Genomic DNA, 21,823 nt, shown 5'->3' on the forward strand with positions numbered 1-21,823 from the left:
CAAGCCGGTGGCACCGCAACCCCGGTGCCTTTAGTTACCTAAAGGCACCGGGGTGGCGGTACCACCGGCTTTGGCCCTTCATCGCTGCTCGCAGCTATATTTATTTATATATATATATATATATATATATATATATATATATATAAAGCCGGTGGCACCGCTACCCTGGTGCCTTTAGGGTTATTGTGCACGACGTGCAAAAACGTAACCCTGCTTTGACTGTCGAAAAGAAGTGTGCTGTAGAGCTTGTATCAGTGTGGGCTCTGCAAAAGTGTGCATTGAGGGCACATGTCAACCACAAAGTATGCGAGAGCAACCTTCTGAAAGGTCAGGTCTACATCCAGGTCTACATCTGCCGTGTGTTTACATCATAGTAGTGAAGTTTGAAGCAATCAGGTGATTTCAAAGCTTTTTGAAAGTGACAGACTTCCTGCTGCCAGTTGGTGGCGCTATAACCGGGGTGGCGGTGCCGCCGGCTTTGGCCCTTTCACGCTGCTCGCAGCTATATTTATATATATATATACACACACACACACATATATATATATATATATATATATATATATACATAAATATATATATATTGTTTTTTTAAGAGACAAGACAGAATATTACTTGCCTGATCTGATTAGAAAAATAGTGTTTGTGTGTGTGTGTGTGTGTGTGGCGTAATTGAACAATGTAGACATAAAGACATACTCCGTCCTTTTGTTCATACAGGACATTATTCAAACTGCAAAGTGTTTACTTATATTTGTGTACACTCGCAATAAAACACAACATTGTGCTTTTGTCAAACTATAAACTCTTGTCAAACTGTAAACTACAACTGTCACCCAACCAAAATCTCTTACACACACACACACACACACACACACACACACACACAGTTTAAAAGCAAAAAATATCAAACAATCCTATTTAAAAACAGTCTGTGGGAGCCATCTTTTGGACATTCATCATATCGCATTGGTTTTCATTTCTTGTCATCAAACAGAGCCCTAATCTGTTTATTTTTTCAGTTACACATTCTACATTGATTAAAAAAGAAAAATCAAAGGTGTTTTTATTTTATACAGAAATAAATAATCTATCATTCAGATGAGAATAAAGTTAGTGTTAGTTCAAATTTTAAGGAAAACAAATATATGATCTGAAATATAGCACATTCATGTAAAATTCATTTAGGTTCGATTACCAAACATACAATCTTAATGTAATTTAAAGCAAACAATACATTTAAAATATATGGGTTGTATGACTATTTTTTAATATAAAAAGATATATATCCAAAAAGACAAGGTCTAAAGTTTAACAAGGGTTAAACTCTTATCACTGTAACAGACACAATCACACACACAATCACACACACACACACAAGTCAAATCACTTACATTTTAAATGCAATATTGACTTTTTTTCTGTTTCAGCAGCGAAAATAGTTAAACAAAGATCACAGCAGAACCATCGCGCATCTCACAGCAACGCGTTCTCATTACTGAATGATTCAGCATTTTGAACGAATCGGTTGACTCAAAGATTCAATGACCAATCAATCCATAAACATCTATCTCATAAGTGTTTACTTATATTTGTGAACAATCGCAATAAAACACAACATTGTGCTTTTGTCAAACTGTAAACTACAACTGTCACCCAACCAAAATCTCTTTTTTATTTTATACAGAAATAAATAATCTATCATTCAGATGAGAATAAAGTTAGTGTTAGGTCAAATTTTAAGGAAAACTCTGAAATATAGCACATTCATTTAAAATTCATTCAGGTTCAATTACCAAACATACAAATCTTAATGTAATTTAAAGCAAACAATACATTTAAAATATATGGGTTGTATGCCTATTTTTTTTTATATAAAAAGATATATATCCAAAAAGTAACAGACACAATCATACACACACACACACACACACACACACACACACACACACACACACACACACACACACACACACACACACACACACACACACACACACACAGACACACACACAAGTCAAATCACTTACATTTTATATGCAATATTGACTTTTTTCTGTTTCAGCAGTGAAACTAGTTAAACAAAGATCACAGCAGAACCATCGAGCATCTCACAGCAACGTGTTTTCTCATTACTGAATGATTCAGCATTTTGAACGAATCGGTTGACTCAAAGATTCAATGACCAATCCATAATCTGTCTCATTCATGAATGACTCAGCCGTTCGAACGAATCGTTCGAACAAATGAATCAATGACTCGCTCATTAAGACGGTCGCCTGGCGACACCTAATGACGGCTTAGTGATATGTTTAAAAGTATCATTCTTTCAAACGATTGTTAATTAACTCATATTTGAAACATAAGCTATATATATATATATACACACATATATACACACAAAAATAAAATAAAAACACATTTGAAGCGTGTTTGCTTACTAAATTGTGAGCAGAACGAAAGTTGCAGCAAATATCAGCAACAGGAGTCAAATTTCATTAATCACGAGAGTGAAGAGCTGACTGAAAAGATGATGACGGAATAGGCTATTTTATGTAAAAGCGCCTATTTAAGCGAATCTATCATTGTACTCTTTTGTTGTTGTGTTTTCCGTGAAAAATAATAGACTATTGAACTCACAATTCAAGCAATTGGCCCCCGATATTGCACTAATTTTAAAGTGACACTAAAAAGTATGCGGCTGCAGTGGCATTCATTACGGTGCGCGTCCATGGCGACGAGCGAGCAAAACAGAGCGAACGTTTTTTCATTTCTACTTCCATAGAAATTCATTCGAGCGCACTGTGAGCGCCACCACTATAAATGTCCTTACTTTACTTTCACTTTTAACTTAGCGATATAAAAGCCCCCGGTGTTACACGTCAAATAACCGGTGAGAAAAAATTCTCGGAGTCACATAGCAGCTACCTATATTTAAATACAACTGGCCTACCTGATTTTGAACACAAGAGGGCAGTATAGCCCTATGTATTATTTGATATATTTATTTTTTAACTGAATAGTGCATCCTGGCTGTTTTTAAACTTGTACATTATTCTTAAATTGAAAACAAGAATAAAATGGGTTTAGTTCTGATATTTGTATAATTTTATCTAGAAATAAATGGTGTATAATTAAATTTTTAGAAGATATGAGGCTTTTAGTGTTTATTTTTTTTTACATGACTTTAATCCCTCGCCATAGCAAAACAATTAGAGATATTCAATAGATATTCACAATTATGCTTCTTTAATGTATTTTCATCATGTTGAAAAAGTTTGGTGGGAATAAAATAAACCACTTAAGAGGAGTGGGTAAAAATGTAGAGCCTGGTTTTGCAAAACATCCACATTAAGACCAAAATAGCCCACTTCCTGTTGGGCTGGCTTAAAGTTGTTTGGCCCGATGAGATCTATATGTGTACAGAGTTTCATAATATTACATGCAAGTGTGTTTGATTTATGGACCAAATTTTCTGACCAAGTTAATTTAATTAATAAACTAATTATATAAAACTATTTTCAATGCACTACAATTCAACTGGTTATATGCCTTTACTTATTAATACAACTTATTTAAAAAATACAAGGCGTAAGACATTTTTTTTTCTTTTTTAATGCAGGCCAAACCACACAGCAGTCAAATGGTTAATCTAGCCCCCCTCCCCCTCCCCACACTCACAGACACACACACACACACATAGACGTAGGCTCAGAGAGAGAGAGACATAAAATGACAATTTTCAAACCAAAATATCTGACTTCCTGTTGGTTGGAGCTATTGAGTGTAAATTAGAAAGTTGTCTGGCTGGAGGAGAACAATACACATACCGATTTTTATTACTGTAGATAAAATCAATCCCCCCACTTTTGACAAAAGGTGGCGCTACTGAGCCCCTCACCACGCCCGTTTCTGAAACTCTGCACATGTCTACTGTCTAATAAATGTGATGTGTCTGTCGGGTTTCATGCAATTTCAAGTAGGTTAAGAGTCTCAAAAGCATCAACAAAGAATAATAAAGTTTGATGCGTTGCCACGGCAACAGTATCTAAGATATCAATAATCCTTTCTCAGGTCTACATCTGCCGTGTGTCTACATTATACACATAAAGTTTGAAGCAAATTGGGTAAAAATAAGAGGGTGATTTCAAAGCCTTTAGGAAGTGACACACTTCCTGCTGCCAGTTGGTGGCGCTATAACTTTGACTCACAATAGTCACATCCATGTGATCGGACTCTTACAGCGAACACACTGCTGAAGTTTCATCAAGATCAGTTAATGTATGCAGAAGTTATAACACACTTCCTGTTTCCTTTATTCGCCATAAATTCGTTTCCTCGCCACGGCCAAACCGTTCGAGATATCAAAAATCCCCTGGCAACTTTTCATCCTCAATGTCTTGACTTCATGCTGACCGAGTTTCGTGGCGATTGGTTGAATTCTCTAGGAGGAGTATATCGAATTCCAGGGGCATACGCTTCCAAACAAACCATAATAGCCGACTTCCTGTTGGGCTGGGGTAAAAAGTAAAAGTACAAAGGATATATGAATCGATGAGATCTATATGTGTACCGAGTTTCATATTATTACATTCAAGCGTGTTTGATTTATGGACCAAGTGTTCAAACCACGTTCCAGGGGGCGCTGTCGAGCCCCCCTGCCACGCCCGGGTACCAGCTTCAGCCCGGCCCTGATGGCCGCGGGTTCTGAGATGTGTGCAAAGTTTCAAGAGTTTTCGAGCACGTTAAGGCCCCCAAAAGTGCCCAAAAGGTAGTAAAATAATAATAAATATAGCTGCGAGCAGCGATTACGGGCCCAAGCCGGTGGCACCGCAACCCCGGTGCCTTTAGTTACCTAAAGGCACCGGGGTGGCGGTACCACCGGCTTTGGCCCTTCATCGCTGCTCGCAGCTATATTTATTTATATATATATATATATATATATATATATATATATATATAAAGCCGGTGGCACCGCTACCCTGGTGCCTTTAGGGTTATTGTGCACGACGTGCAAAAACGTAACCCTGCTTTGACTGTCGAAAAGAAGTGTGCTGTAGAGCTTGTATCAGTGTGGGCTCTGCAAAAGTGTGCATTGAGGGCACATGTCAACCACAAAGTATGCGAGAGCAACCTTCTGAAAGGTCAGGTCTACATCCAGGTCTACATCTGCCGTGTGTTTACATCATAGTAGTGAAGTTTGAAGCAATCAGGTGATTTCAAAGCTTTTTGAAAGTGACAGACTTCCTGCTGCCAGTTGGTGGCGCTATAACCGGGGTGGCGGTGCCGCCGGCTTTGGCCCTTTCACGCTGCTCGCAGCTATATTTATATATATATATACACACACACACACATATATATATATATATATATATATATATACATAAATATATATATATTGTTTTTTTAAGAGACAAGACAGAATATTACTTGCCTGATCTGATTAGAAAAATAGTGTTTGTGTGTGTGTGTGTGTGTGTGGCGTAATTGAACAATGTAGACATAAAGACATACTCCGTCCTTTTGTTCATACAGGACATTATTCAAACTGCAAAGTGTTTACTTATATTTGTGTACACTCGCAATAAAACACAACATTGTGCTTTTGTCAAACTATAAACTCTTGTCAAACTGTAAACTACAACTGTCACCCAACCAAAATCTCTTACACACACACACACACACACACACACACACACACACAGTTTAAAAGCAAAAAATATCAAACAATCCTATTTAAAAACAGTCTGTGGGAGCCATCTTTTGGACATTCATCATATCGCATTGGTTTTCATTTCTTGTCATCAAACAGAGCCCTAATCTGTTTATTTTTTCAGTTACACATTCTACATTGATTAAAAAAGAAAAATCAAAGGTGTTTTTATTTTATACAGAAATAAATAATCTATCATTCAGATGAGAATAAAGTTAGTGTTAGTTCAAATTTTAAGGAAAACAAATATATGATCTGAAATATAGCACATTCATGTAAAATTCATTTAGGTTCGATTACCAAACATACAATCTTAATGTAATTTAAAGCAAACAATACATTTAAAATATATGGGTTGTATGACTATTTTTTAATATAAAAAGATATATATCCAAAAAGACAAGGTCTAAAGTTTAACAAGGGTTAAACTCTTATCACTGTAACAGACACAATCACACACACAATCACACACACACACACAAGTCAAATCACTTACATTTTAAATGCAATATTGACTTTTTTTCTGTTTCAGCAGCGAAAATAGTTAAACAAAGATCACAGCAGAACCATCGCGCATCTCACAGCAACGCGTTCTCATTACTGAATGATTCAGCATTTTGAACGAATCGGTTGACTCAAAGATTCAATGACCAATCAATCCATAAACATCTATCTCATAAGTGTTTACTTATATTTGTGAACAATCGCAATAAAACACAACATTGTGCTTTTGTCAAACTGTAAACTACAACTGTCACCCAACCAAAATCTCTTTTTTATTTTATACAGAAATAAATAATCTATCATTCAGATGAGAATAAAGTTAGTGTTAGGTCAAATTTTAAGGAAAACTCTGAAATATAGCACATTCATTTAAAATTCATTCAGGTTCAATTACCAAACATACAAATCTTAATGTAATTTAAAGCAAACAATACATTTAAAATATATGGGTTGTATGCCTATTTTTTTTTATATAAAAAGATATATATCCAAAAAGTAACAGACACAATCATACACACACACACACACACACACACACACACACACACACACACACACACACACACACACACACACACACACACACACACACACACACACACACAGACACACACACAAGTCAAATCACTTACATTTTATATGCAATATTGACTTTTTTCTGTTTCAGCAGTGAAACTAGTTAAACAAAGATCACAGCAGAACCATCGAGCATCTCACAGCAACGTGTTTTCTCATTACTGAATGATTCAGCATTTTGAACGAATCGGTTGACTCAAAGATTCAATGACCAATCCATAATCTGTCTCATTCATGAATGACTCAGCCGTTCGAACGAATCGTTCGAACAAATGAATCAATGACTCGCTCATTAAGACGGTCGCCTGGCGACACCTAATGACGGCTTAGTGATATGTTTAAAAGTATCATTCTTTCAAACGATTGTTAATTAACTCATATTTGAAACATAAGCTATATATATATATATACACACATATATACACACAAAAATAAAATAAAAACACATTTGAAGCGTGTTTGCTTACTAAATTGTGAGCAGAACGAAAGTTGCAGCAAATATCAGCAACAGGAGTCAAATTTCATTAATCACGAGAGTGAAGAGCTGACTGAAAAGATGATGACGGAATAGGCTATTTTATGTAAAAGCGCCTATTTAAGCGAATCTATCATTGTACTCTTTTGTTGTTGTGTTTTCCGTGAAAAATAATAGACTATTGAACTCACAATTCAAGCAATTGGCCCCCGATATTGCACTAATTTTAAAGTGACACTAAAAAGTATGCGGCTGCAGTGGCATTCATTACGGTGCGCGTCCATGGCGACGAGCGAGCAAAACAGAGCGAACGTTTTTTCATTTCTACTTCCATAGAAATTCATTCGAGCGCACTGTGAGCGCCACCACTATAAATGTCCTTACTTTACTTTCACTTTTAACTTAGCGATATAAAAGCCCCCGGTGTTACACGTCAAATAACCGGTGAGAAAAAATTCTCGGAGTCACATAGCAGCTACCTATATTTAAATACAACTGGCCTACCTGATTTTGAACACAAGAGGGCAGTATAGCCCTATGTATTATTTGATATATTTATTTTTTAACTGAATAGTGCATCCTGGCTGTTTTTAAACTTGTACATTATTCTTAAATTGAAAACAAGAATAAAATGGGTTTAGTTCTGATATTTGTATAATTTTATCTAGAAATAAATGGTGTATAATTAAATTTTTAGAAGATATGAGGCTTTTAGTGTTTATTTTTTTTTACATGACTTTAATCCCTCGCCATAGCAAAACAATTAGAGATATTCAATAGATATTCACAATTATGCTTCTTTAATGTATTTTCATCATGTTGAAAAAGTTTGGTGGGAATAAAATAAACCACTTAAGAGGAGTGGGTAAAAATGTAGAGCCTGGTTTTGCAAAACATCCACATTAAGACCAAAATAGCCCACTTCCTGTTGGGCTGGCTTAAAGTTGTTTGGCCCGATGAGATCTATATGTGTACAGAGTTTCATAATATTACATGCAAGTGTGTTTGATTTATGGACCAAATTTTCTGACCAAGTTAATTTAATTAATAAACTAATTATATAAAACTATTTTCAATGCACTACAATTCAACTGGTTATATGCCTTTACTTATTAATACAACTTATTTAAAAAATACAAGGCGTAAGACATTTTTTTTTCTTTTTTAATGCAGGCCAAACCACACAGCAGTCAAATGGTTAATCTAGCCCCCCTCCCCCTCCCCACACTCACAGACACACACACACACACATAGACGTAGGCTCAGAGAGAGAGAGACATAAAATGACAATTTTCAAACCAAAATATCTGACTTCCTGTTGGTTGGAGCTATTGAGTGTAAATTAGAAAGTTGTCTGGCTGGAGGAGAACAATACACATACCGATTTTTATTACTGTAGATAAAATCAATCCCCCCACTTTTGACAAAAGGTGGCGCTACTGAGCCCCTCACCACGCCCGTTTCTGAAACTCTGCACATGTCTACTGTCTAATAAATGTGATGTGTCTGTCGGGTTTCATGCAATTTCAAGTAGGTTAAGAGTCTCAAAAGCATCAACAAAGAATAATAAAGTTTGATGCGTTGCCACGGCAACAGTATCTAAGATATCAATAATCCTTTCTCAGGTCTACATCTGCCGTGTGTCTACATTATACACATAAAGTTTGAAGCAAATTGGGTAAAAATAAGAGGGTGATTTCAAAGCCTTTAGGAAGTGACACACTTCCTGCTGCCAGTTGGTGGCGCTATAACTTTGACTCACAATAGTCACATCCATGTGATCGGACTCTTACAGCGAACACACTGCTGAAGTTTCATCAAGATCAGTTAATGTATGCAGAAGTTATAACACACTTCCTGTTTCCTTTATTCGCCATAAATTCGTTTCCTCGCCACGGCCAAACCGTTCGAGATATCAAAAATCCCCTGGCAACTTTTCATCCTCAATGTCTTGACTTCATGCTGACCGAGTTTCGTGGCGATTGGTTGAATTCTCTAGGAGGAGTATATCGAATTCCAGGGGCATACGCTTCCAAACAAACCATAATAGCCGACTTCCTGTTGGGCTGGGGTAAAAAGTAAAAGTACAAAGGATATATGAATCGATGAGATCTATATGTGTACCGAGTTTCATATTATTACATTCAAGCGTGTTTGATTTATGGACCAAGTTTTCGGACCCTGTTCCAGGGGGCGCTGTCGAGCCCCCCTGCCACGCCCGGGTACCAGCTTCAGCCCGGCCCTGATGGCCGCGGTTTCTGACCCGTGTGCAAAGTTTCAAGAGTTTTTGAGCATGTTAAGGGCCCCAAAAGTGCGCTGAGAGTCTCAAAAGTATCCAAAAAGAATATTAAAGTTTGATGCGTTGTCACGGCAACAGCATCTAAGATATCAACAATCCTTTCACAGGTCTACATCTGGCATGTGTCTACATTATACACATCAAGTTTGAAGCAAATCGGGTAAAGCCTGTTTGATTTATGGACCAAGTTTTCGGACCCCGTTCCAGGGGGCGCTGTCGAGCCCCCCTGCCACGCCCGGGTACCAGCTTCAGCCCGGCCCTGATGGCCGCGGTTTCTGACCCGTGTGCAAAGTTTCAAGAGTTTTTGAGCATGTTAAGGGCCCCAAAAGTGCGCTAAGAATCTCAAAAGTATCCAAAAAGAATATTAAAGTTTGATGCGTTGTCACGGCAACAGCATCTAAGATATCAACAATCCTTTCACAGGTCTACATCTGGCTTGTGTCTACATTATACACATCAAGTTTGAAGCAAATAGGGTAAAGCGTGTTGGATATATGGACCAAATTGTCTGACCCGTTCAAGGGGGCGCTGTCGAGCCCCCCTGCCACGCCTGGGTACCAGCTTCAGCCTGGCCCTGATGGCCGCGGGTTTTGTCCCGTGTGCAAAGTTTCAAGAGTTTTCGAGCACGTTAAGAACCCCAAAAGTGCCCGAAAGCATAAAAAAGCATGAAAAAGCTTAAAAAAAGGAATATTAATGTTTGATGCATTGCCATGGCAACAGTATCTAAGATATCAATAATCCTTTCACAGGTCTACATCTGGCGTGTGTCTACATTATGCACATGAAGTTTGAAGCAAATCGGGTAAAAATAAGAGGGTGATTTAAAAGCATTTTGAAAGTGACACACTTCCTGCTGCCAGTTGGTGGCGCTATAACTTTGACTCACAATAGTCACATCCATGTGATCGGGCTCTTACAACGAACACACTGCTGAAGTTTCATCAAGATTAGTTAATGTATGCAGTAGTTATAACACACTTCCTGTTTCACGTTTCTCGCCTTTATTCGCCATAAATTCGTTTCCTCGCCACGGCCAAACCGTTCGAGATATCAAAAATCCCCTGGCAACTTTTCATCCTCAATGTCTTGACTTCATGCTGACCGAGTTTCGTGGCGATTGGTTGAATTCTCTAGGAGGAGTATATCGAATTCCAGGGGCATACGCTTCCAAACAAACCATAATAGCCGACTTCCTGTTGGGCTGGGGTAAAAAGTAAAAGTACAAAGGATATATGAATCGATGAGATCTATATGTGTACCGAGTTTCATATTATTACATTCAAGCGTGTTTGATTTATGGACCAAGTTTTCGGACCCCGTTCCAGGGGGCGCTGTCGAGCCCCCTTGCCACGCCCGGGTACCAGCTTCAGCCCGGCCCTGATGGCCACGGGTTCTGACCCGTGTGCAAAGTTTCAAGAGTTTTTGAGCACGTTAAGGGCCCCCAAAGTGCGCTGAGAGTCTCAAAAGTATCCAAAAAGAATATTAAAGTTTGATGCGTTGTCACGGCAACAGCATCTAAGATATCAACAATCCTTTCACAGGTCTAAATCTGGCGTGTGTCTACATTATACACATCAAGTTTGAAGCAAATCGGGTAAAGCCTGTTTGATTTATGGACCAAGTTTTAGGACCCCGTTCCAGGGGGCGCTGTCGAGCCCCCCTGCCACGCCCGGGTACCAGCTTCAGCCCGGCCCTGATGGCCGCGGTTTCTGACCCGTGTGCAAAGTTTCAAGAGTTTTTGAGCATGTTAAGGGCCCCAAAAGTGCGCTAAGAATCTCAAAAGTATCCAAAAAGAATATTAAAGTTTGATGCGTTGTCACGGCAACAGCATCTAAGATATCAACAATCCTTTCACAGGTCTACATCTGGCTTGTGTCTACATTATACACATCAAGTTTGAAGCAAATAGGGTAAAGCGTGTTGGATATATGGACCAAATTGTCTGACCCGTTCAAGGGGGCGCTGTCGAGCCCCCCTGCCACGCCCGGGTACCAGCTTCAGCCTGGCCCTGATGGCCGCGGGTTTTGTCCTGTGTGCAAAGTTTCAAGAGTTTTCGAGCACGTTAAGAACCCCAAAAGTGCCCGAAAGCATAAAAAAGCATGAAAAAGCTTAAAAAAAAGGAATATTAATGTTTGATGCATTGCCATGGCAACAGTATCTAAGATATCAATAATCCTTTCACAGGTCTACATCTGGCGTGTGTCTACATTATGCACATGAAGTTTGAAGCAAATCGGGTAAAAATAAGAGGGTGATTTAAAAGCATTTTGAAAGTGACACACTTCCTGCTGCCAGTTGGTGGCGCTATAACTTTGACTCACAATAGTCACATCCATGTGATCGGGCTCTTACAACGAACACACTGCTGAAGTTTCATCGAGATTAGTTAATGTATGCAGTAGTTATAACACACTTCCTGTTTCACGTTTCTCGCCATAATTTCGTTTACTCGCCACGGCCAAACCGTTCGAGATATCAAAAATCCCCTGGCAATTTTTCATCCTCAATGTCTTGACTTCATGCTGACCGAGTTTCGTGCCGTGTGTTTGAATTCCCTAGGAGGAGTATTTCACATTCCATTGCATGTGTTTTCCAAACAACCCTTAATAGCCGACTTCCTGTTGGGCTGGGGTAAAAAGTAAGAGCATGAAGTATATATGAACCGATGAGATCTATATGTGTACTGAGTTTCATATTATTACATGCAAGCGTGTTTGATTTATGGACCAAGTGTTCAAACCCCGTTCCAGGGGGCGCTGTCGAGCCCCCCTGCCACGCCCGGGTACCAGCTTCAGCCCGGCCCTGATGGCCGCGGGTTCTGAGATGTGTGCAAAGTTTCAAGAGTTTTCGAGCACGTTAAGGCCCCCAAAAGTGCCCAAAAGGTAGTAAAATAATAATAATAATAATAATAAATAATAATCCTTAGGAAAACAATAGGGCCTTCGCCTTTTCAAGGCTTGGGCCCTAAATATAGCTGCGAGCAGCGATTACGGGCCCAAGCCGGTGGCACCGCAACCCCGGTGCCTTTAGTTACCTAAAGGCACCGGAGTGGCGGTGCCGCCGGCTTTGGCCCTTCATCGCTGCTCGCAGCTATATTCATATATATATATATATATATATATATATATATATATATATATATATATATATATATATATATATATATATATATATATATAAACAAGCCGGTGGCACCGCCACCCCGGTGCCTTTATATATATATATATATGTCTACATTGTTCAATCACGCCTCACACACACACACACACTTTTGCAGAGCCCACACCAATGCAAGCTCTATAGCACACATCTTCTCAAAGGTCAAAGCGGAGTTACGATATTGCCCGTCATGCACAGTAACCCTAAAGGCACCGGGGTGGCGGTGCCACCGGCTTGTTTATATATATATATCGTATTATTCTAACTTGTAAAAAACTATTAACTTTTGTTAATATTCAACCATTTCACAACTAACTTTTTTCCATAGATCAAACACAACATAATTATATGGTGGACTGAAACAAAAATTATTAATTAAATAAAATTATTGTTTTCCTCTGAAATAGCAAAAGCATCACACACTAGCTGTACCTGCTCTAAATAAAAAATAGTAATTCAATAAAAATACAAAATCGAACTAAATAAAATAAATTATTACAAAAACAAAATCAAACCAAAGAAAATATATCTTCGAAAAAAAAAGCGAGTGTCATGAGGAAAGGCGCCTCAGGAATCGTCAGGATTAACTCCATGTGTAAGGAATTTTGATTGATTTTATTTGTCACTTGAAAATTATTGTTAAATGTGTGCCTGCATAACTTTAATAAGATTTATTTTCTTTGATTTGATTTGTTTTATATAATTTATTTATTTCGATTTTGTATTTTTATTTAAATACTATTATTTATTTAGAGCAGGTACAGCTAAGTGTGCGATGCTTTTGCTATTTCAGAGGGAAAAAAACACATTTTATTTCAAAAAGGCTTTTCAATTAAATAAAATGTTCAAGCTTTGTTTTCGTTTTATTATTTTGTTTGTTTTAAGCTTTGTTTAATTTATATTGTTAATCATCTGACACAAAACAAATGCATAAAGTATCATTTTAACTTTTAAAAAACTATTAACATTTGTTAATAGTACATTGCCTGTCTTTTGTTAATAGGACAAAACATAGTTATTATATTTTATAATATTTTATAAATATATAAAATAAACATTTGTAATGAAATCGTTCAAAAAAATGATATTAGCATTGTTTTAAACTTTGAAATAGAAGTAGCGCAATGCCTGGCCACTCCCGAGCCGCCTCCTTTTCACAATCCGAGGGAACCGTCTCCGGAATATTAACCTCACTCCTAGAAGTCCAATTCTCATTATTCATGCCTCTTACCTGGGATTGATTGCACACACACACACACACACACACACACACACACACACGCACGCATGCACGCACGCACTCACACGCACACACACACACACACACACACACACGTGTCAAGTCACTTACATTTTAGATGCAATATTGACTGTTCTTCTGTTTCAGCAGCGAAAATAGTTAAACAAAGATCACAGCAGAACCATTGCATCTCACAGCAACGTGTTTTCTCATTACTGAATGATTCAGCATTTTGAACAAATTGGTTGACTCAAAGATTCAATGACCAATCCATAAACATCTGTCTCATTCATGAATGACTCAGTCGTTCAAACGAATCGTTTGAACGAATGAATCAATGACCCGCTCATTAAGACGGTCGCCTGGCGACACCTAGTGACGGTTTAGTGTTATTTGATTATACACTCAAAATATTCCACAACAAATCCTTTAAATTTAATGATATTCAGAACAGAACACGAATAAAAAAATAACTATAATAAAGCCAAAACGAAATAATTTAAAACAAAAGTAAAAGTAAGTGGTGTTAGGCTCACGTAAATCTCTCTTTAGAATCTAAATGTTGCAACATTTGCGATGTATTTGGATGCTAAACTATTCTTTATTACAGGCTTTGTACTTCACTCACGTTCCAATATCGACGGAAAAAATCATCCTCTTCACTTGTGCAAAAATGTGCTTGGAAAAATCACAGTGGAGCGGTGCTTACTGTGAATGATACAAATTGTACTACTGACTATTTCAACATAGCAGTGTAATTTGTATATGTTAGGTTGAATGTTTTATTATTGTGTGTGTGTGTGTGTGTGTGTTTGTGTGTGTGTGTGTGTGTGTGTGTCAGTGTGTGTGTGGGGGTCTGGGTGGCTCAGCGCGATTGAACAGTGAAACATACTCCGTCATTTTCTTCATACAGGACATCATTCAAACGTCAAAGTGTTTACTTATATTTGTGTACACTCGCAATAAAACACAACATTGTGTTTTTGTTAAATAAATTAAAGTAATACGTCCCCCGAAATGGCGCTAATTTTAAAATGAAACTAAAATGCTCACGGCTGCACGGGCATTCATAACTCTGCGCGCCCACGGTGAGGGACGAGCAGAACAGAGCGAACGTTGTTTAGTTCATTCCTACTTCCATAGGAATTAATTGAAAAAGCTCACTCTACTCTGCACCATTATTAATGAATTGTGCAGACGTCCTTATTTTACTTTCGCTTTTTACCTGATTTTGAACACAAGAGGGCAGTATAACACTATGTATGATTTGGAAAAAAAAATTTTTTGACTAAACAACCATTCTGGCTGTTTTTAAACTTAAACATTATTCTCTAATTGCTCTCACCATGCCCGTTTCTGAAACTCTGCACATGTCTACTGTCTAATAAATGTGATGTGTCTGTCGGGTTTCATGCAATTTCAAGTATGTTAAGAGTCTCAAAAGCATCAACAAAGAATAATAAAGTTTGATGCGTTGCCACGGCAACAGTATCTAAGATATCAATAATCCTTTCTCAGGTCTACATCTGCCGTGTGTCTACATTATACACATAAAGTTTGAAGCAAATTGGGTAAAAATAAGAGGGTGGTTTCAAAGCCTTTAGGAAGTGACACACTTCCTGCTGCCAGTTGGTGGCGCTATAACTTTGACTCACAATAGTCACATCCATGTGATCGGACTCTTACAGCGAACACACTGCTGAAGTTTCATCAAGATCAGTTAATGTATGCAGAAGTTATAACACACTTCCTGTTTCCTTTATTCGCCATAAATTCGTTTCCTCGCCACGGCCAAACCGTTCGAGATATCAAAAATCCCCTGGCAACTTTTCATCCTCAATGTCTTGACTTCATGCTGACCGAGTTTCGTGGCGATTGGTTGAATTCTCTAGGAGGAGTATATCGAATTCCAGGGGCATACGCTTCCAAACAAACCATAATAGCCGACTTCCTGTTGGGCTGGGGTAAAAAGTAAAAGTACAAAGGATATATGAATCGATGAGATCTATATGTGTACCGAGTTTCATATTATTACATTCAAGCGTGTTTGATTTATGGACCAAGTTTTCGGACCCCGTTCCAGGGGGCGCTGTCGAGCCCCCCTGCCACGCCCGGGTACCAGCTTCAGCCCGGCCCTGATGGCCGCGGGTTCTGACCCGTGTGCAAAGTTTCAGGAGTTTTTGAGCATGTTAAGGGCCCCAAAAGTGCGCTGAGAGTCTCAAAAGTATCCAAAAAGAATATTAAAGTTTGATGCGTTGTCACGGCAACAGCATCTAAGATATCAACAATCCTTTCACAGGTCTACATCTGGCGTGTGTCTACATTATACACATCAAGTTTGAAGCAAATCGGGTAAAGCCTGTTTGATTTATGGACCAAGTTTTCGGACCCCGTTCCAGGGGGCGCTGTCGAGCCCCCCTGCCACGCCCGGGTACCAGCTTCAGCCCGGCCCTGATGGCCGCGGTTTCTGACCCGTGTGCAAAGTTTCAAGAGTTTTTGAGCATGTTAAGGGCCCCAAAAGTGCGCTAAGAATCTCAAAAGTATCCAAAAAGAATATTAACGTTTGATGCGTTGTCACGGCAACAGCATCTAAGATATCAACAATCCTTTCACAGGTCTACATCTGGCTTGTGTCTACATTATACACATCAAGTTTGAAGCAAATAGGGTAAAGCGTGTTGGATATATGGACCAAATTGTCTGACCCGTTCAAGGGGGCGCTGTCGAGCCCCCCTGCCACGCCCGGGTACCAGCTTCAGCCTGGCCCTGATGGCCGCGGGTTTTGTCCCGTGTGCAAAGTTTCAAGAGTTTTCGAGCACGTTAAGAACCCCAAAAGTGCACGAAAGCATAAAAAAGCATGAAAAAGCTTAAAAAAAGGAATATTAATGTTTGATGCATTGCCATGGCAACAGTATCTAAGATATCAATAATCCTTTCACAGGTCTACATCTGGCGTGTGTCTACATTATGCACATGAAGTTTGAAGCAAATCGGGTAAAAATAAGAGGGTGATTTAAAAGCATTTTGAAAGTGACACACTTCCTGCTGCCAGTTGGTGGCGCTATAACTTTGACTCACAATAGTCACATCCATGTGATCGGGCTCTTACAACGAACACACTGCTGAAGTTTCATCAAGATTAGTTAATGTATGCAGTAGTTATAACACACTTCCTGTTTCACGTTTCTCGCCATAATTTCGTTTACTCGCCACGGCCAAACCGTTCGAGATATCAAAAATCCCCTGGCAACTTTTCATCCTCAATGTCTTGACTTCATGCTGACCGAGTTTCGTGCCGTGTGTTTGAATTCTCTAGGAGGAGTATTTCACATTCCATTGCATGTGTTTTCCAAACAACCCTTAATAGCCGACTTCCTGTTGGGCTGGGGTAAAAAGTAAGAGCATGAAGTATATATGAACCGATGAGATCTATATGTGTACTGAGTTTCATATTATTACATGCAAGCGTGTTTGATTTATGGACCAAGTGTTCAAACCCCGTTCCAGGGGGCGCTGTCGAGCCCCCCTGCCACGCCCGGGTACCAGCTTCAGCCCGGCCCTGATGGCCGCGGGTTCTGAGATGTGTGCAAAGTTTCAAGAGTTTTCGAGCACGTTAAGGCCCCCAAAAGTGCCCAAAAGGTAGTAAAATAATAATAATAATAAATATAGCTGCGAGCAGCGATTACGGGCCCAAGCCGGTGGCACCGCAACCCCGGTGCCTTTAGTTACCTGTTCGGATCTTTTTAGATTTTCAGCCATCCGAATAGGCTAGTAACAGGCAGCACACATGGCACGACTCGTGTTTGTCATTAGTCTTGTATTTTTGTTTATTTATACAATTGACCACAGGTCATAAACCTGAAATAAGAAATAAACCAGTGTTACAAATATATCCATTGAATATATAATGCAAGATAAACAAACATGAAATAGTTACAATAAAATAACTAGATTTATTTCTTTTGTAAATAAGAATACACTATCATATAATCCCCTATACAGTTTTACACAGCTGTATCAGAACATCGCAGAAACTACATTTCCCATAATGCATAGCATCGCTCCTGCGCAGAGTATAGCTATCACATGAGTAACCAGGCAAAGTGCATCAATCATTACAATGTTTTACCAAAATGAATGCAACTCCGTCGCCTACCACAACCATCTGCTACATTAGTTTACCTGGTAATTTGTTTATTATCCAGAGTTCGAACATATCGCAAACCGAGAGAACTGAACAGTACACGCACTAACTTAACTACAATTAAGTCTCTCAGCACGGACTAAGCGCGGCAAATGTCAACAATTACACACGCACGAAACTTTAAACATTCCTCAATTAAAGTACAGCAGAGCGTACCTCCTGATAAACATTTCAAAAGGTTCTAAATTCGCTACATACCAACGGGCTGTGTGCTCCTGATGATGGGTTGTGTGCTCAGGGCATTCCGTTTGTGAATCAACAATAGACGCTACTCTACGTTTTTCTGAAGCTTACGGCACAACTGCGCATGCTCAAACCATCACGCAACAAATACTCATTATGAAATAAATATAATTCGCTTAAAATAAACCCTACTGTTCTCAATATTTTAATCTATAACCATGCATTTTACCAATATATTTTTTTCTAGTGACCCAAAAAACCGAACACCTCCCACTTGGCCGACTGATGCAAATTCAAGGAGGCCACCACAAAGTAACTTGAGTTTTTTTTTTTTTCTTTTTTTTTTTTTTTTTTTTTTTCTTCTGTAAACAACAACTTAAAGTCAAATTTTGTAGCATACACAGAATTAACAAATGCTTTTCAATGTTGTCATTTTCTCAAAAGGACTCACTAAGGAGGTAGGCCCCACCACCTTACCTCCTACTGAGTGTAGGTTTGCCCTTGAACCACTCAGCCGCCTCCCAGGGTTACCCACTAACTAAACATCTCTTGGGTACCCAATGGTAAGGACTTTATACTTTGTTCTGGTCTTCAACAGGAATCAACACGACCAGTCTCCGCACATCCCTGCGAAGGACGATAGTAGAAGGTAAGGTAGAATCTTTTGCCTGGGTCCTGGCAACAAGGGAGGTAGGAAGGCCTATACAGGTTGCCACGTCGGCATCTCGGACCACTCCAGACTTGTCCGGATAGGTGACGACGATTCGACCAAGCCGGAACTGTCCTCTCAGGGCATTCTGGTCTGCGATCCAAACAAGATCTCCAACCTGGACATTTCTTTCCACTCTGTGCCACTTATGCCGGATAAACAAGTTCGGTCCCGCTAATTCACTCCACTTTGACCAGAATTTGTCCACTCCCGCTTGAACGGCCCTCAGCCTACGCCAAGAGTGGGTTTCCAAGTCAATACTGTGCATATCTCCTCTTTGTTCAGTGCGTCCTAGGATGAGGGAGTTAGGAGTCAAGTACTCTACTGTATCCTCTTGCTCTTGCGCCTTGGCGTCGATGGGTCGTTCGTTAGTTAGGTTGGCTGCTGAGTAAAGAAGAGTTTGGAACTCCCCCCAGGTGTAGCTGCCGGTTGTTCCGCCGAGGCTATTGAGAGCTCTTTTGACAAGTTTGACAGCTGCCTCGGCCGCTCCATTTCTGTGGGGCGCGTCCGCAGGATGGAAATCCCACTGCCATTCAGTTCCATTTTTTGCTGCTATGTTCTCGACAGCCACCTTCTGTAAGCATGCTAAGTGGTTGTGTAGATCTCTCAGAGCAGACTTGGCACCCACGAAATTTGTGCCTTTGTCAGACCATAACTTCCGAGGGTGCCCCCTCAGGGCAGTGAATCTGGAGTAGGCTTGAAGAAAGCTCTCGGTAGACAAGTCGTCAACGAGGTCCGCGTGGATGGCTCTGGAAGCCATGCAACAATATACAACTCCCCAAACCTTTTTCTTGGTCCGTTTCTTTACTGCATCTCTGACCTCAAAGGGACCGAAGAGGTCCAATGTGGTATACTCAAAAGGGTTTGCTCTGCTAGTACGCTCATGAGGAAGGTCGCTCATTACTTGTCGGCATAGCTTTGCTCTTTGCTTCTTGCAAGTCACGCACTCGTTAATAATCTTCTTGACTATCCTTCGGCCTTCTATGACCCAAGCTTTTCTTCTCGTACGTAGCAGTGTAGCAGCAACACCTTCATGATTGGCCTTGTGAGCTTCTCTAGCCAGCAAAGTCCCCAACCATGACTGGAAATCAACCAACGGTACCGCTCTACCATCTTCACTCCAAGATTGTACTCTACCGCCACAAAGCAAGAGTCCTGTGTGTTCATCTTTGGTTACAACTAGGCGGTTCAAGGCTGTAGTCTTAAAGTTCAAGCCGTCCTGGGCAGCAAGGGCTAAGTCTTGAAAAGCAACTTTTCTCTCTTCTACAGACAGCCTAGAGTTCTTTGCCTCCCACTTTGCTGAATTCAAGGCTTTGTACCTCACACTTAGCCAAGATTCTGCAGCTCGTCGAACCCAAGCGACAGTTCCACATAGTTTTGACAAGCTACTGAACCGTTTGGGCTCCACCAGGCGCACAAGAGCCACGCCCCCAAGTTTCTTTCTCTGCCTTTCTACCGCTTGAGTTGGACCTTGGTCTTTTGGCAGTGGTTGTAGTATATTAACTCCCACGTTAGCGCCATTATCAGTGCTGCAGGGTCTTCCAATCTTTTGCGATTGAGCTCTGGTAGTTACAGCTGAGAATGCTTTTCTTTGTAACTTTTTCACCTTATCAGCAACCTTGATCACAATTTCGCTGGCCATCTTCACAGGCCATTCAGCTTCAGGCCTTTTTAAGAATTCGGGGCCTTGTTGCCATTCCGACTCTTCATTGAGCTCTTCAGGAATTGCTCCCCTAGTGACGATGTCAGAAATGTTGAGGTTGCCGTCAACCCACCTCCAGTCAACCACTGGCCCAGCCATCTGTATTTCACCGATTCGGTTGGAGAAGAATGTTTGGTAGCCATAACTATCCTTCTGGATCGCCCCTAGGATAGTTAGGCTATCCACAAAGTGGACCCAGCGTCCGACCTCAAGGCGGCAGTGCTTCTCAAAGTACCTTTTCAACCTGGTTGCGAAAACAGCGCCACATAACTCTGCCTTGATCACGTCCCCTTTCTGGTTGAGAGGAGTAAGTTTGGCTTTCGATTCAACAAACCTCACAACAACTCCTCCTTGCGTTTCCCAGCGGAGATAAAGCACGGCGCCGTAGGAAGCCTCACTCCCATCCGAGAACGTGACACCCATAGGGCGGCCCATGGCTCCAAAAGGTGTGAGACTTCTTTCAAACGTTATCTTGCCAAGTCTCACATACTCTTCAAAGAGTCTAATAGCAGCCTCCCGGATTTTTGGCGACAGTGGGTCATCCCAAGTATCTTTAGTTGGATTACCTATACTTGCTTCTTGGTAAGATTCCCTTACGAGCATTACTCCTTTCTGCTTTGCTGGAGTGCCAAGACCGATAGGGTCGTAGAACCCAGCGACCTGACTTAGAAGCACTCGACGAGTCAAGGGGTTTGGGGTTCCACTTCTTACTTCATCTTCCTTCAAATCAATTCCTGTCCTCATCTTGCCTCGCTTCTTTGAGAAATTGATGGACGTCATCACCCGAAGTTTGTCGGTCTCTGGTTCGTAGCCGACACCCAGCGCTTTACTTTCATCGTCTCGCACCTGATTAGGCAACACCAGAGTCTTAGGCGCAGACAAAGTTGTCTCACTGTTACTGGAGTTGGCTGCAGTTTCCAACCTCCCACTTCGGCCTGTCAAAACCCACGGTTTTAGGGAGAAGCCTCCAGCCTCTAAGATCTTTTCTATTTCTCTTTCCTCTCCTAGTGTCATTTCTTTACCACCAGGGGGACATCTACCGCATTTGCAGCCACCACA

The sequence above is a fragment of the Rhinichthys klamathensis genome, unplaced genomic scaffold, assembly GCF_029890125.1.
Source record: "Rhinichthys klamathensis goyatoka isolate OS25496 unplaced genomic scaffold, OSU_Roscu_1.1 h1tg000176l_1, whole genome shotgun sequence".
NCBI classification, from domain to species: domain Eukaryota; kingdom Metazoa; phylum Chordata; class Actinopteri; order Cypriniformes; family Leuciscidae; genus Rhinichthys; species Rhinichthys klamathensis.